Below are 17,149 nucleotides of genomic sequence, written 5' to 3' on the forward strand. Positions count from 1 at the left end.
CATCATTTCCCAGACCATGATGCTCCCCATTCAACCATGGTTCCTTTCGACCATCCAGCGGGCATGTGTCTCAAGTAGCTTAAAACTTGATTTGTCTCTGAAGACCACCTCTCGCCAGTCAATGGACGTCCTGTTGCGGTAATGACGTCGCAAATTCTTGCCCTTGTCGCGGATGGACAGCAGTCAGCATGGGTTGCATGATCCAGGTGCATGCTGCGGAGATCCATACACGGCAACACTTGCTGATCAGTCGTTGAAGCGACCCTGTTGGTAGCTCAGGGCGCTCAGCTGCTGAACAGTTACACGTCTGTTCCCTCGTACACATCGCAGCTGTCGTTCACCCAAGTCATGTAAGGTCCGTGGTGCACCATGGATGCCTCAGCACTGGAATTGGATAACACCATTTTTCCACACAAGGTATGCTTTAACCACGACGACGCGTGAAATGTTAACAGATTTAATCACGCCGGAAATACTTCTACCCTTGACCCAAAAGCCAATGTAACGCTTTTCTCGGCGTCGTGTAAATTTCTCCGTTTCCTCATTGCGACTGCATGCACTGTTTCCCGCGGCCCCCAAACACACTTTTCATACTCTACACTGTTAGCGCTGCCGCGTGCAGTCTGTGAGTCGTTATTGCGCGTTGACGTCGAACGCAGGCAGGAGTGACGGTAAAATGTAACTGGTCTGTGTACGTATGTATGTACCTTACACGTCACAGGGAGCTCAAATCTGAGCATACACAAGCACCTTGAACATGTTAAGTAAGCTAACAGAGGAAGACGTAAGGGCCGGCCGGAGTGGCCGTGCGGTTCTAGGCGCTGTAGTCTCGAACCGAGCGAACGCTACGGTCGCAGGCTCGAATCCTGCCTCGGGCATGGATTTGTGTGATGTCCTTAGGTTAGTTAGGTTTAATTAGTTCTAAGTTCTAGACGACTGATGACCTCAGAAGTTAAGTCGCATAGTGCTCAGAGCCATTTGAACCAATTTTGAAGAAGTAAGGAAATAACAGGGGAACTTTAACCTCAACAAAGAAGGTAAGCAGCAACATGGCTTTAGCAATATGTGCCTAACAGAATTGAATTCATTGTATCATGTGCCAGTTGGAAGCATTAATTAATTCCTGCGACAAACTTTTGTCATTCGATTACAATCTTCATTCATATTTCTCTTTGTGGATGTTGTTTAAGCCGGCCTCTGTTATTGCGTGGTTCTAGGCGCTTCAGTCCGTAACCGCGCTGATGCTATGGTCGCAGGTTTGAATCCTGCCTCGGGCATGGATGTGTGTCGTGTCCTTAGGTTAGTTTGGTTTAAGTAATTATAAGTGTAGTGGACTGATCACATCAGATGTTGTCCCATAGCGCTTAGAGCCATTTGTACCATTTTTTATGTTTACTCTGTTACATTTAACTATCGGACATAATTAATTGTAAAGGCAGGTAATTTTGCAGGTCTAAAGTTCTTCTTCTTCTTCGTTATTCCAGAATCTCAATTTCAAAAAGGTTAGGTTCCTTGGGATTTTGGGACACAGCTTTTCCCTACCTGTTGTAACTCCTGGGCGGAAGCCGTAGATTTTAGCTGATGACTTTCTGCCCTCTACATGCCCATCTGCCATTGATTTCCACGTCTACCACAATAGGAGTCGCTGCCCTGCCTTCGTCATTCTATGTAATGATCTAGCGGGGAAATGGGGTGTAGCACACGTGTTTCAGTAACGTCGAGGAAATTGACCAAATATATGTTCGAGAACAGCTGTTATTTTCGAGGTGGAAGCTAAATAGTTGAACGACAGTCTAATCACAGTGAGGCGTTAACGCCATGGCGAACAATGTGAGGTGAAACACAATAGCTGCCACTTCCCCGGATACAGTGTTCCGGAGCATGACACGCGCAGCATGTTGGTCCGTTGACTACAATGAAGGCAGCCATGTCTGCCAGTAACTGATTAGGGAACTTACGACACAGTGCGGCAGGCGAGGTAAGAAATTCTTGCAAACATATTTTAAATTGCTTAACTACTAAGAGTCACAAAACGTGTATAGTTACAGCTGATTAATTACGAAAGATTTGAATGCTTTCCATTACGTTATTAACTTAGATACAGCTTATATTTAGAGTGTAAATGACTTAAATAATGCTAAAACTAAGCTGCCATAAACGATTTGAAAGGTATATTACAATTAGGGCCAGTATTTGGTGTTATTGATGATTTCACGGATAGCCGAGCGTGCTAAACCGCTTATTATCCAGTTGGGAATTAATGACAGAGGCTGGGGAATCTGAGAGTCTCGATGTGGTTGTTGGGCGGTAACCCACATCCGACTGGGTAAATATAAGGCTGGTGCCCACATATCGCCTCAGATACAAGATACTCAAACGTTTACAAATTGTTCTCACACATGAACACGAGATTTCATTTGGGGACAGACAATTGGACCTCGTAGAGAAACAAGAAAAGCACTCCGTCTTCAGGTCACGATTGGTCTACCGGGACCATCCGACCGCCTTGTCATCTTCAGTGGAGGATGAGGATAGGAGGGGCGTGGGGTCAGCACACCACTCTCCGGGTCGTTATGATGGTATTCTTACCGAAGCCGCGACTATTCGGTCGAGTAGCTCCTCAATTGGCATCACGAGGCTGAGTGCAGCCTGAAAAATGGCAACAGCGCATGGCGGCCTGGATGGTCATCCATCCAAGCGCCGACCACGCCCGACAGTGCTTAACTTCGGTGATCTCACGGGAACCGGCGTATCCACTGCGGCAAGGCCGTTGCCAGAGAAACGAGAAGAAGAGATTTCGTGTTGTCGGAGCAGTTATGTACCACAAGAAACACTGAATGCTTCATATCCACAATAACTGCTTTTGTATTGTCGTAGTAGTGTTGCTCATACTGGCTGTTATAACATTCGCATTGTATATATGGGCCCAATATAGTTGATAGAGGAGTATTTTTTCCTTCCGCATAAGGATATTCTCAAAGTAAAATAAACCACCTTAAAAAAGCGAAGCACCCATAAACAGGTAGGATGTCGATGTAAAGCTCATGTTCGGCAATGCCACATGAACCGTCATATGGCGAGGGTGATAGCTTGTCATTTCATCCATAAATATTGGCGAATGTGATCGTGCTTATGGTTTATGTGTATGCGGAAGTATAGTGTTAATTGCGTGTACATAAATTTAAAACTTTGAACACAATACACTCAAAGGTCAACGTTATTGTGACACTATACTCCTTCTCCACGCGCGTTTTTGACGCGTGCGTTCGACCCTGATTTCATTTCTGTTGATGACTGCGTCGAAAAGCTCAGTTGGAAGAGCTCCTGGAAAGACAGGACATTTGGCGAATGGACTGGCTTTCCCGTCCCAGTGACTTAGGCCCTAATGGCCAAGTGTGGAATGCGTTGCGGAGATGTATTGCTGCGCAGACACGTGCAAATATGGCCGTCCATCAGTTGTCAACGGCGTTCGTGAAATAGTGGAACCCCCTGCCACAAGAACCCCATACCAACTTCCTGATCAGCATGGTAGCACGTTGCAGAGTATGCCTTGCCGTCCGTGGTGATGGAGCTCCGTATTGCGAACCATGTTCCACCTTTCGTGATGTTCAGAGTACAGTAATAAATCACTGTCTTCTGTGTAATTATTATGAGGGGTATTCAAAACAAAAGGTACGAAGCAACACTGTGGGTATAACTGAAGTCCTTATCCAAAAGCAATCACCAGAGGCCTGAGCACAACTACCTCACTGTTTCACAAACAAGAGGAATCTCTGTTGCCAGAATTCCAGTTGCTGTGGCAGGAGCCTGTCCTTCACTGTGTCCTTCAGTTCGTCGTCAGAGTTGAATGTTCTTTGAGACCTTCGTTTAGCGGACCAAACACAAGGAACTCGCAGGGCGACATGTCTGGGCTTTAGGGCCGGTGCTCAAGCTGCTCTCACTTGAATTTGACCATTACACTTAGAGTGACCTTGTAGATGAGGGGATGCGCCTTATGTGGACTAGACTTACCCCCTCCATGACCGGCCCGTGTGTTTGTTCTTGATCGACTTGTGTAGGCTCACAGTACACTTCACTGTTGATATATTGTCCGTGCTCGAGGAATTCGATGAGTGTCGGATCTCGGACCTCGAAAAAGATGGTGTCACCTTGCGTGGTGACACAGTGTTAGGGATGAAATTTTTAGAGGGAGGCTAGGAGACTACATTCGCCCCCAAAGCGTCGTGTGTAAATTTCAGCTAGGTTGGTTGTTACGACGCGACGTTCCGTACCTTTTCATTGGAACACTCCTAATATCTTGAGTAAATGTGTCATTTATGTTCCTCTCATTGGGTATTTATTTCAGTTACTTTCTGTACAAGACGGATGCAGCTAATTCAGTGTCTGGTCCAGGTTTCATGGAGTGATATTAATTGACAGTGGCACATCATGCGATAGGTAGTTTCGTCCTGAAGTTTTGCACAACAGTGCTTACATGTGACCTTGGCAGGTGCGAACTAAATGAACATTATTGCGGACTACTTGCGTCTTCCTCTGTGATAATGCCATTTACTAGAAGGATGACTGTCTCGAGATTAAAATTTTGCTGCAGTGATTTGAGAAACAGTGGCCGTGGGCTCACATTTATGGCATGGTCACCAGACACGGCTGATCTGAACCAGATGAAACGCGTCTGTTACGCTATAGGACACAATCGTCACGGCCACAAGCGACTGTTTCGTAACTTACGGATATTACGTGATCTGTGCGAAGATTTCTGGTGCCACACGCATAGACAAACCTACTAAGCTTGAAAGGTATATACCCAGAGTAAAATGTTTTATTGAACCAGAAACTGTCAAATGTAGCATCGATTGTGTAGTAGCGTCGCTGCTCAACAGCGATCGCTGGTTCAAGGTTTTAGGGTAAGGTGTTGAGTAACTATAGACAGAGAGATGTACAGAGGACTCTCAAGTATAAAGACGTGTTTTACCTGATGTGTGCTGGGTAAGTATCTACTGGCTACGGACAGTAATGATTTTTCATTTGCAAGATACCATACTGGAAACAATTAAGGTAAAGAAAGTTGTATTGTTACTTATGTAATGCGCGTATTCATAAGAGCCGGCCGCGGTGGTCTAGCGGTTCTAGGCGCTCAGTCCGGAACCACGCGACTGCTACGGTCGCAGGTTCGAATCCTGCCTCGGGCATGGATGTGTGTGATGTTCTTAGGTTAGTTAGGTTTAAGTAGTTCTAAGTTCTAGGGGACTGATGACCACAGATGTTAAGTCCCATAGTGCTCAGAGCCATTTTTTATTCATAAGTGATAATTGAGACAATGGAGTGCACTCGCATACAGTCATTTTGTTAAAGCTAGTTGTTCATGTATAGTCAGTCTATTATGAGTTAATTGTGAGTATTATTAATTTTCAAAGAGTCAAAATACAAGTTTTAAAGTTAGTGCCATACGGTTACTTACTACAAGTCAATACCAGTTCCAAATCCATGTCGTTTTTGATTAGCTACTTTGTTCAAGAAATTATTGTCACTATCATATTCGATTTAATTATAAGGTACGCTAAGCAACAGTCTTGCGCAATAGCTGTATATTAACTAAAAAATTTGAAGTACCAACAGAGAGTAGTGCGAAGGGCGTTACCATTGCGCAGATAAATGTAAGAAATTTTATTATTTCAGGGACAGCATTCGTTACGCACAGCGACCATTATTTTCAAATTGATCAAGTTTTGTTCTATTGCCAGGGACAATTCCAAAACAATAGAGTTGCTTCAGATTCAGCTTTTGCGTTAAGTAAATTGATGCAGTTTTGATTTGGTTGAAACTTATTGACGACTTACATTCTCGCAGTCAGACAAATTCAGTAGAAGGCCTACGCATAAGCGACGGGAAAATGCACGTTCGCATGCCATTGCCACTCTAACAGTTGTGTTTCAGAGTACTGCCAGTTACGTAATTAAAATCATGAGTTTCAAGCTTCATTGCTGTCTATGTCGCGCAGAATCGCTGCTGTATTACTTTCTATATGTGGTCCAATATGCTACTAAGTTGGTGGTTATGTTTTGGGTTATTTGAGTATACGAACAAGAGATAATGGTGCGCAGTGCCTGAATATTAGCTTCCAGAGTTCAAAGAAGCTTCCTACTTAGCTAAGTTAAGCAAAACCTATTTGTGACAAGCACCAGAAGTGTTATTTCAAATATGTGTCAAACATTATAAATTAAAAACAGGGTCATTTTAGTCTAAAGAATACAATATAATATTTGTAAAGACGGTGGGAAATTTAGTCTCTAAAAGAGACTACAGTTGTTGTTGATCGTCGGAAATTAGACAGAATTACATTGATAGTCGGACAAAACATTTAAGCGGACCTGTACTAACGGTGCGAGTAGCGGTAGTTGAGCTGTACCAGCCTGTTTCGATAGAACGTTCAGGACAACGGGTGCGCGTAATAGACTAGCGCGAGGCGGTCTTTATGATAATTTGGGAGGGCAGCAGCGCCGGATGGCGACCGGCCAAATGCGGGGAACGGCCGTTGGGTCGCATCCGGACATCTGCTCGGCTGCTGCAGCCGCTGGTGGCCGCCAGCACAGGCACCGCGGGGCAGCGGCAGCCGCCGGATGGCGAGGGCCCGGCGTAATTGAAAACTCTATTCAGCTTGAGATGAATTTTCTTCGAAGAAACTGATAATAGCGTTGGTATTTCCTTCACCAACAAATATGTTTTGAACAGTGTGTCTTCACAAAAATTCCTCTTTTTTCTTCAACAACGCATGTGCCAATAAATTCTCATTGTCACGATTAGGTTTTACATTTTTTTCTGTGAAAAAATCAGTAAATTTTAATTGAGAATATATATAAGTAGGAATAGTGAACTTCATAGTCAAAAAATACGAACAAAATTGTATTCTTTAATAGCCCCCTCCCATTCCCCCGCCCCTCCCGCTGAGGATCTGAACAGGAACAAAGTGAGGACAGAAACCTGTTTTCGGAAACGCCACCCAACGACGTTATAGATCATCGAAGTTACAGGGGAAAACACCTGCTGCTAGACGATCCCTCCGGCAGCAAACATTCGCAACTCCGACGCCACTGCTGTCACTGCGTTTAGCAGTCCCTACAGTGCTGTTATGGCGGGCGTATACTAGTCTGTTAGCCGCAACCATCGTCCTGAATTCTGGAGTTACACTGCGTGGCCATCATCGTTTCAACTTCCATTCTGGCTGGGAGGGGTGGTTGTGGCATGGAAGTAGTAACTGAAAAAGGAGGATGTTCCTCTACAGCTCACATCTGGTCAAAGCCTACATAGTTTGTTTTGAAGGAATGGAAACTGTCTCCTAGGGACGCATCAAGCGAAATTTAACTACTATTAATGTAGATTATTTTTCTCTTATTTCTCTTAGATTTGAATATCACGGCGTTCAGTCTCACTACAAAATCTTGTGCTCGCTTACCCATGTATCCGTCACGACGGTCTCTACTTGCTGAGGATTGTCTGTTGCCAAAAGGTTTATTATGTTATCGCAATCATTTGCATTTTGTGTGCTTTCCTGGCCTAATTTGACGTCAACGTGCAACAACACAGCATCACTAGCAGTGAAAGGTGTATAAAGCGTGTCGGAGGGATGCAGATAAACAGTCGTTGTAGTAATACCGAGACGGAGCGATTTATCTGACGTCGAAAACGACATGATCATTGGCTTTCGGGCCAAGGGTTGAAGAATTTCCGAAACGGGTAAGTTTATAGGCTGTTCACATACCGCCGTGGTTTAAGTACACCGTGAAAGGCAAAATGACACTGTCTAGAAACGGCGTCTGTTGTCCACCGCGGGCCATTGATGATAGGGATTGACGACGGCTCCACACGAATACACATGCAACTGTTGAGCGACTGTCCGCCCAGATGAACCAGTGATCTAGCAACAGCTTCTTCTAAACGACAGTTCAGCGAACGTTGCTGTATGTGGGCCTCCACAGCAGGCGCCTGTTTCGTGCAACAGTGTTGACTGCTACTCATCGGCGATGAAGGCAGGAAACTGAAAGGCAGTGCCGTAACTGAACGTCCACTGAGTGATGACAGTTACCTTTTTCAGATGAATCACCTTTTATACTCCATCAGACATATGGCTGTTGGTCTGTAGGACGCGAAACGTCTGAAAGTAAACACCCAGCATCAATAGAGGGTGGGTTGTCATCTGGGCAATGTTTTCATGGCATTTCCTGTGTGTGATCTCGTTGTTCTGGAAGGCACAATGGATTAGCACAAGCATGCAATTACCCTTGTGGACCATGTCCTCCACCCTTCCACGTTGTTTGTACATCTTTGGCAGGATATCGTCCACCAGCACACTAATGCAATGTGTCACACAGCTTGCAGTGTGTGTGCCTGGTTCAAAAAGCACTGGATGAGTTTACCTGAGGCCTCGTAATGAAGAAAAGCAGGATGAGTTACGATTGTGGACGGGGCATGAATCGATTACTAGTTGTTCGCCTTTCAATTTCACTCATTTATTTTAATAAATAATTTTTAGAAACAAGCCAATCAGATTTTAAGGCATCTAACCAGAATCACGGCTGAAGGCCTTTAACGCGAAAAATGGTAATTATTTAAAATTTAACAAATACATAAAATACAGACAGTCAGTAATTCTGAAGACATGCCAATGTGGTCACAATCAGAATGTTAAGGAAAGTAACCACAATTACGGCTGAAGGCCTTTAACGCCTAAAATAGCAAGTATTAAAAAATTCAACAAATATACTGTCAAATGGAGAAAGGCATTGCAAAAGTTAATTAAAAAAAACAGGCGAGACAAATGATGGTGACTTTATAATACGATAATAAAACAAAACACAAGGGCCAGTGTCAGACGGTGCTCCAGGAATCGACCTCTGAGTAGGTCACACCAAAACACTTTTGCGAGCGAAGAGATAGGCACCTAAGAGTTGAATTCTGTAAGATGGCAAGAACTATGCCCCTTACATGAAGTCATTAAAGATCACCGAACTCACGTTGAGCGAACAGTAGATCTGAACAAAAATAACTGAGAAGGCACAATGCATCTTGTAGAGGGTATAGTATGGACGTATTGGAATAATTAATATTGGGTGATGGTTTTAAAGTAATTCACGTGACATGAAAACTTTGTCGAAATGCGCCGATTTACTTGAGGCTAGTTTCTCTCACGGAAGTATTCAGAGTTGACCGTAGCCGGGTCACGGAGCGTGGCTGGGGAGCGGCGAAAGGAGGCGACAATAGGCAGCTTAGGGCGGCTCAAACTCTGAGAAACCGGTAACGGGGCGCGACCTTCAGCTGCCTTAAGATGAGTAACAGTGAGAGGGTGGTTGTCCCCATGCTGGTGTACTGGGAAGCAGACGGACAACTTGTACACCTGTTGATAAATGTCCATCGTCCTGTTTTCAGTGAAACATCCGAGAAAGCCGCGTAAAGCTACGGTGCAGCAGTCAACAGAGGCCGAAATATGCGTGTTCGTGACTATAGCAACTTCACGATCAATTCACGGTTCACAGAGTTTGAGGTAAATCAGGGGAAGAGCGACAGAATGAAATACGCCGACCTCTGATGGGAATGTAGCACCAAGGAATTTGAACTACTCTCCTGGGAGTCAGAATTTCGAAAAAAATTGGTGTTTTATGCAGATGATAACCCTGATGGTTGGCCTGGGAGGAGATAAATAGCAGAAGTTGAGAAGAAAGGAAATTTTGTGGGAATTTGTTCACTTTCCAGAGCAGGCACTGGTGGGCGCTGGGAAGCGACGCATAATTACCGCGACTTTCGCTGCAATTGGCGTAAGTGATTTTGCTGAGGGGGGAAACCTAGGCGAAGAGCGGACTGGCAGGAGTCTCTGTAGACGACTTTCGTTCTCAGCTTGCCTAGAGTGCCGACGTGGCGTTCTTTACTCAGCTTGCCTGAGAGAGAGTGAGCATCTCTGCGGTTCAGGACTTAGCAAACGGAAAGATTGAGCTTGGAGATAGAAAGTTTTCATTCAGCTATGTACTGAGCAAGACAGCTCGGAGTGAACAGACGAGCATAGCCTTGCAGCACCATGAGGCCGGCCGAAGTCCGCACAACAACGAAGCCCCGCCACGCTGAATTCGGTGGTATTGCGCCCGCTCCAGCTTGTGTCAGGTCACTGATTAATTTGTTGGATCATGTTGGCACAAATTCCACGAGGGTTTCATGGGCCGTATATTGTAGAATTCTTCTCGCACTTCGCATTACACCTGGGTCAGTTGATGGGAATTAATTTTGATTTTTTGCACTTCACTCCACGTAAAAGCAATTTCTTCCCACTGCCTGTTAGCAGAGTCATGTAATGTGATGATTGAAGGTCGAGAGTTAAAATAAATTTGTGCAAATCGACTGCATCAGTTTTCAATCAAGTAGTTGAAATCTCAAGTCACTTTCATAATTAATCTTATGTTCAACATTTGCATCTGGTGTAAAAGAGCCGAATATAACATCAATGTGCACCCCTTTTCAATTAAAAGGGATCAATTCTGAATCAATTAAAGTCAACACTGCCACCACAGTTCAATCAGGAGCCACAGGGCCTTATTACTTTCTTTGCGTTATCCGATATTGTGGCAGTTTTGCCTGTTGACCTGTTAGTCAATTAGCTGGGGTGAACACAGGCCAAAACCAGATAAGTGGGGTGTTACAATTCAGATCTCATGATGGTAACTCGGACTAGTGGCACTAGTGGCACGAACGACTAATGATAAATTTGGTGAGTCTACCTGACTCCAACAAAACAAATGCAAGCTGTAAAATTACGCCAACGCCGGAACCAGCAGTCTGGGCTCCACCTGCAGTTACTGTGCTTAGGCCGCCTGGAACAAGAAGGCATGAGTACCAAGAAGGCAGAAGAGCGCCACCTACTATCAAGAAGCTGTCCAACGTACATGCATCCCCAGACAGTGGCGGCGAGGCGAGGAAATGTACACTGCCGTTACATACTCTAACTCCCGAGGGCAGGTAACTGGGGTGTTAGCTGCCACAAGACAGAAGAATACCACTGCTTGAACTTAACAATGTAATAAGCTGAAAATAGTAAATAGTAATTAGAAACTCAGGAAGGCTAGGTACTCCACTCGCTGTTTTTCGCCTCAGCGACACTGAGAGCAACAACACGAACCCGTCACTGGAGAATCGCGAGATTTCACAATGGTGGAGGTTTCTCTACGCGAATTGCTGAGCATTCAACTTAACATGCAGGATCCGGTTTCGATGAGGTCGCGCACCCTCGTGACCACTGCCATTCGATCCGGCAGTCCATACACGCCATCAGCGGTCCCTTTGTGTTTTTGCTCTGCGCGGACTTCACTGCTCCTGCGTCGTCAACCGAACTCTTCACTCACACCAATCGGAAGAAGAACGAGGTTGACCCAAATATAGGGCAGCATAACTACAGTTCGATAAGCGCCGCTGCAGCCACTAGCGGATAGGCAATGCTTACGAACCTGAGTGGCACCAGTGAACACGAGAAAAAGACAACAACGCAACCATGCCACGGCACCAAGGCGAGCCGCAGCACAGCCCATTACCGTACTTCGCTGGCCCCCAAACTGCCTGGATTTAAACCCCGTCGAGAATCTCTGGGACCACCTCGACCGGGCCGTTCGCGCCAAGGATCCTCAATTGAGTAGCGTGAGGTTTTCGACAAGTGATGACCCTATTGTGATTGAATGGTGTATAACTGTATGACCACCTATTCGAAATTACACTCAAACTTTCATTGAAGTCTTCAGCCACTGTATGATCTGAGTCAGGGAGTCGGTGAAAGTAACTAACTATTAGTTCATTCCAGTTGTCGAGTATAATGTCTAACCATAGTAACTATCAGCAGCTAACTACTTCAGTTTCACTCCAAGACAAACAACTTCTAACAGCAACAAACAGGCCACCACCAACTGAATTTAATCTATTTTCTCTGAACATCGGTATGTCTTTGATATAAACTTCGGCTGAACTTATCTCTATCTTTCGCCAGTTTTCATTGCCTATTAAGATGTATACTTCAGCGTTTTTTATGACCACTTCTGGTTCATCCTCACCATATGTAAGAAAGTTTACAACTATAATAAGTTCTTTTTCGTGGGGGTGGGGGGGGGGGGGGGACACTCCTATGTTTGACCTACACACTTTCGAATTGAACCCCTGGTTCACATGCTATCGGCGCTCTAACATAATAAAACCGCCCAGTCCATTCCACAGAGTCCCCGATGCCAGAGTTGCCGCCTCCTGTATGGAATGGACTCCTCATGTACTAGTGAGAAACGGGTAACCCACCAAATCAGGTCGCAGAACCATTTGAGGTGGATGCAGCCTTTGCACTTCATGTTATCTGTTCAACATACGGGATCACTTACAAAGCATGCACACATTCTTCACACTGGACTTCTTCCTTTCTTTGTCAGCCATTTGCTAAGGGGCTCCATCACGCACCTACAGGGTGTTTGAAAAATGACCGGTATATTTGAAACGGCAATACAAACTAAACGAGCAGCGATAGAAATACACCGTTTGTTGCAATATGCTTGGGACAACACTACATTTTCAGGCAGACAAACTTTCAAAATTACAGTAGTTACAATTGTCAACAACAGATGGCGCTGCGGTCTGGGAAACTCTATAGTACGATATTTTCCACTTATCCACCATGCGTAGCAATAATATGGCGTAGTCCCTGAATGAAATTACCCGAAACCTTTGACAACGTGTCTGGCGGAATGGCTTCACATGCAGATGAGATGTACTGCTTCAGCTGTTCAATTGTTTCAGGATTCTGGCGGTACACCTGGTCTTTCAAGTGTCCCCACAGAAAGAAGTCACAGGGGTTCACGTCTGGCGAATAGGGAGGCCAATCCACGCCGCCTCCTGTATGTTTCGGATAGTCCAAAGGAATCACACGATCATCGAAATATTCATTCAGGAAATTAAAGACGTCGGCCGTGCGATGTGGCAGGGCACCATCTTGCATAAACCACGAGGTGTTCGCAGTGTCGTCGAAGGCAGTTTGTACCGCCACAAATTCACGAAGAATGTCCAGATAGCGTGATGCAGTAATCGTTTCGGATCTGAAAAATAGGACAATTATTCCTTTGGAAGAAATGACGGCACAGACGAGTACTTTTTGAGGATGCAGGGACGATGGGACTGCAACATGGGGCTTTTCGGTTCCCCATATGCGCCAGTTCTGTTTATTGACGAAGCCGTCCAGGTAAAAATAAGCTTCGTCAGTAAACCAAATGCTGCCCACATGCATATCGCCGTCATCAATCCTGTGCACTATATCGTTAGCGAATGTCTCTCGTGCAGCGATGGTAGCGGCGCTGAGGGGTTGCCGCATTTGAATTTTGTATGGATAGAGGTGTAAACTCTGGCGCATGAGACGATACGTGGACGTTGGCGTCATTTGGACCGCAGCTGCAACACGGCGAACGGAAACCCGAGGCCGCTGTTGGATCACCTGCTGCACTAGCTGCGCGTTGCCCTCTGTGGTTGCCGTACGCAGTTGCCCTACCTTTCCAGCACGTTCATCCGTCACGTTCCCAGTCCGTTGAAATTTTTCAAACAGATCCTTTATCGTATCGCTTTTCGGTCCTTTGTTTACATTAAACCCCCGTTGAAAACTTCGTCTTGTTGCAACAACACTGTGTTCTAGGCGGTGGAATTCCAACACCAGAAAAATCCTCTGTTCTAAGGAATAAACCATGTCGTCCACAGCACACTTGCACTTTGTGAACAGCACACGCTTACAGCAGAAAAACGACGTACAGAATGGCGCACCCACAGACTGCGTTGACTTCTATATCTTTCACATCACTTGCAGCGCCATCTGTTGTTGAAAATTGTAACTACTGTAATTTTGAAAGTTTGTCCGCCTGAAAATGTACTGTTGTCCCAAGCATATTGCAACAAACGGTGTATTTCTATCGCTGCTCGTTTAGTTTTTACTACCGTTTCAAATATACCGGTCATTTTTGAAACACCCTGTAACATTGGAGCTACCAACTAGGAATAATTCCACCCATTGTAGATACTAGCATCTTTCAGAGCTGAGAGCATAAATCACACTCTCGAGTGATCAGCTCTCCACGAGAAGTTACTTATTCGTAGCATAGAGGGTGATTCAGCGGCCTCTACTCATGTTTCGTGCAAACCCGCAGTGTTATACCTGGTCTTCAAAAAGCCCTAACGAAATTTTAATATTCACTCGTTCATTACGCAGAAACTATTACTCCTACAGAACAAATCAACGGGACCTTTCCATAGGAAACTTAACGCAGTTAAATGTTGCACTGGGACACATTTTCGCTATAGACCATAGTTATCGAGTTATTCAAGGGAAACGTAGAAAAGTGACCTTCAAACGTACCCCTACTCCCGCATTCAGTCCCCACCGATCAAGATTTCTAGTATGTTGTTCACGGTACTCCCTGCTACCACTGTATGTTAACAAAATAGCCGACTATGTTGGTGATGTAATAGTCCCATCAATAGATACCAAAAACGCTAGAATATCGAGAATAGTTCGTGTAGTTCGAAATTCTTGTACAGTGGAAAGAGGGAATTCCGCGAACAACGTGCAAGATATCGTGACTGGTGAAAGAGATGCGGGGTAGAGATGCGTTTGAAGGTCACTTTTTTACGTTTTTCTTGAACGAAAGCAATGGACTCCAGCGAAAAAGCATCCACCACAGAATTTAATTACATTGAATTTTCTACAAACGCTTCTGTTTATTTCTTCTGTAGGACTAATAGTCTGTACGTTCGATCTAGAAAATATGAAAATCACGTGGGTGGTTTTTGTAGGACAGGTATAACATCGCGGGTTGCTCAAAACGACATCGATAGGGGCATCTGAATCACCTTGTACATAGCCTACACTACAAATTCATTACATCACATTACATTTCTGGCGGTAGATTCGAACACGGAGAGCTGAAATTCGCGAGATTGCCGATAACGAAAGCGCTGCTGCTCAGAACGGGAGCGGCCCGCGAACAAAGAAAACGGACAATGGGAAAGGACGGACACGAACAACGACTGACGACAAAGTAAGACCCTACGAACAACAACAAGCAAGAAGCAACGGGGTCACAAGTGAGAAACCACACTAATCAAAAACATCCACTAGTGCATGAAAACAAGCAAGGTAAACGCGCTGCCTAGAACACTGACAAGCAGGCACACAGTCAGCAAGCCAGTGATACCAGCACACACACAACTCCATCCTCCACCACGTCTGACACACAGGCACCTCAAAATGCTCCACACAACAAAACCACAAGCGCCAGCCCACACATAACGCCAACACCCGCACCAGCGGCCACCAACACTACAACCGAGCCACAGGCCGACACACACACAACACCAACACAACACTTGAGGGTTTATTGGCAACAATATTCCCCCATCACAAGACCGCTCAGATCTTTAACAAGTTCGCGGCGGCCGTGACCACACTCATTACACAGCTCCTGACTGCATAATCTGGGCAATACTGGGCCGCCATACAAACAGCGCTCACCACACCGTTTACACCCATACATGGCAACACGCCACACCCGGCCCCCAGCGCAAACAACCAGACACTGACACAGACCCTGTTCTGGAATGCAGACGGGATCAGCAACAAAAGGGCGGAATTTACTGCGCTCATGGAGCGTAAGGGTATCCTTGTCGCACTACTGAGCGAAACTAAGCTCAAACCACGCAACCAACTAAACTGCACCGGCTACTGCGTCTATCGTACTGACCGACCGGACGGCTCCGGTCATGGCGGAACAGCCATCTTCATACACAAAGACATAGAACACACAAACATAGTGCTCCCTGAACTTGAAGAACTAGAGGCAGCCGCCGTCAGGGTCATGTTCAGTGGAGCCTACACTACGCTGGTTCAGTATACAAGTGCCCTAAAAACATCAAAACACGCGACATCAGCACAATACTCAACATATCACCGCGCGTAACAGCCGCTGGAGATCTTAACGCAAAACACCCGGACTGGAACTCACTAATACGAAACTCCAACGGCAAGAAACTATACGAACACGCACTAGAACGAAACATCACACTAGCGCCAACCGAACCGACGCACATTCCCTACCGGAGGGGACACAGGCCACACGTGTTAGACATGGCCCTCATCAAGGGCATAACAACGACGCTCAACGTTGCCGTTGCAAACGATCTGCCCTCAAATCACCAACCCGTTGTACTGTACATTGAAGAAACACTGCAGCATATGGAACAACGCAGGATGTTAGACTACAGGCGCGCGAATTGGACGCAGTTCAAGGAAACGCTTGACAGTCGCATCCACTCACGCACGCGATTAACGAGGGACCTCAAGTTGATGAGGTAGTTGAAACCCTCACGAGCGCCGTCCAAGACGCAATAGCCGAAACCATACCGATCCGCACACCACAACAACACAGTGCTGCCCTGCCCCAGTTGATCCTGGGCCTTATCTCAGTGAGAAACCGCCTCAGGAGACATTGGCAGTGTACCAGGCGCCAGCACTTCAAACAGCACATGAATAGGCTCCAGGGTATAATCCGGGAAAAAATACAAACATTTAAGACACAACAGTGGGACCAGAAACTCGAAGGGCAGGACAACACGCGACCTGACGTGTGGCAGCTACATCATGCATACCACCGCTAGGAAGGCTCCTGGTCACAATGGCATTCACGACCGTGTCGTCCAGGAGTTCACGGACAAAGCTGTAGATTACCTAACACACATCTCGAATGCCATACCCAAGCAACAACACTTCCCCGCCTTTTGGAAGACGGCCAAGGTCCTGATGTTCAGGAAGCCGTGAAAAGACCACTCCCTCCCACAAAATTACCGACCCATCAGTCTGCTGAGTGCACTCAGCAAGATCGCTGAGAAGGTAATATTAAAACGACTCACCGGGTACTGTATCATAAACGACACCCTGAGAACGGAGCAATTCGGTTTCAGGAATCACCACTCAACAACACAACAACTCCTCAGCGTCGTTGAATACATATCACACGGATACAACACAAACAAAGCGACTGGTGCAGTGTTCCTAGACATAGAAAAGGCTTTCGATCGTCTTTGGCACAATGGCCTAATACGCAAATTCCAC

The sequence above is a fragment of the Schistocerca gregaria genome, chromosome 7 (assembly GCF_023897955.1).
Source record: "Schistocerca gregaria isolate iqSchGreg1 chromosome 7, iqSchGreg1.2, whole genome shotgun sequence".
NCBI classification, from domain to species: domain Eukaryota; kingdom Metazoa; phylum Arthropoda; class Insecta; order Orthoptera; family Acrididae; genus Schistocerca; species Schistocerca gregaria.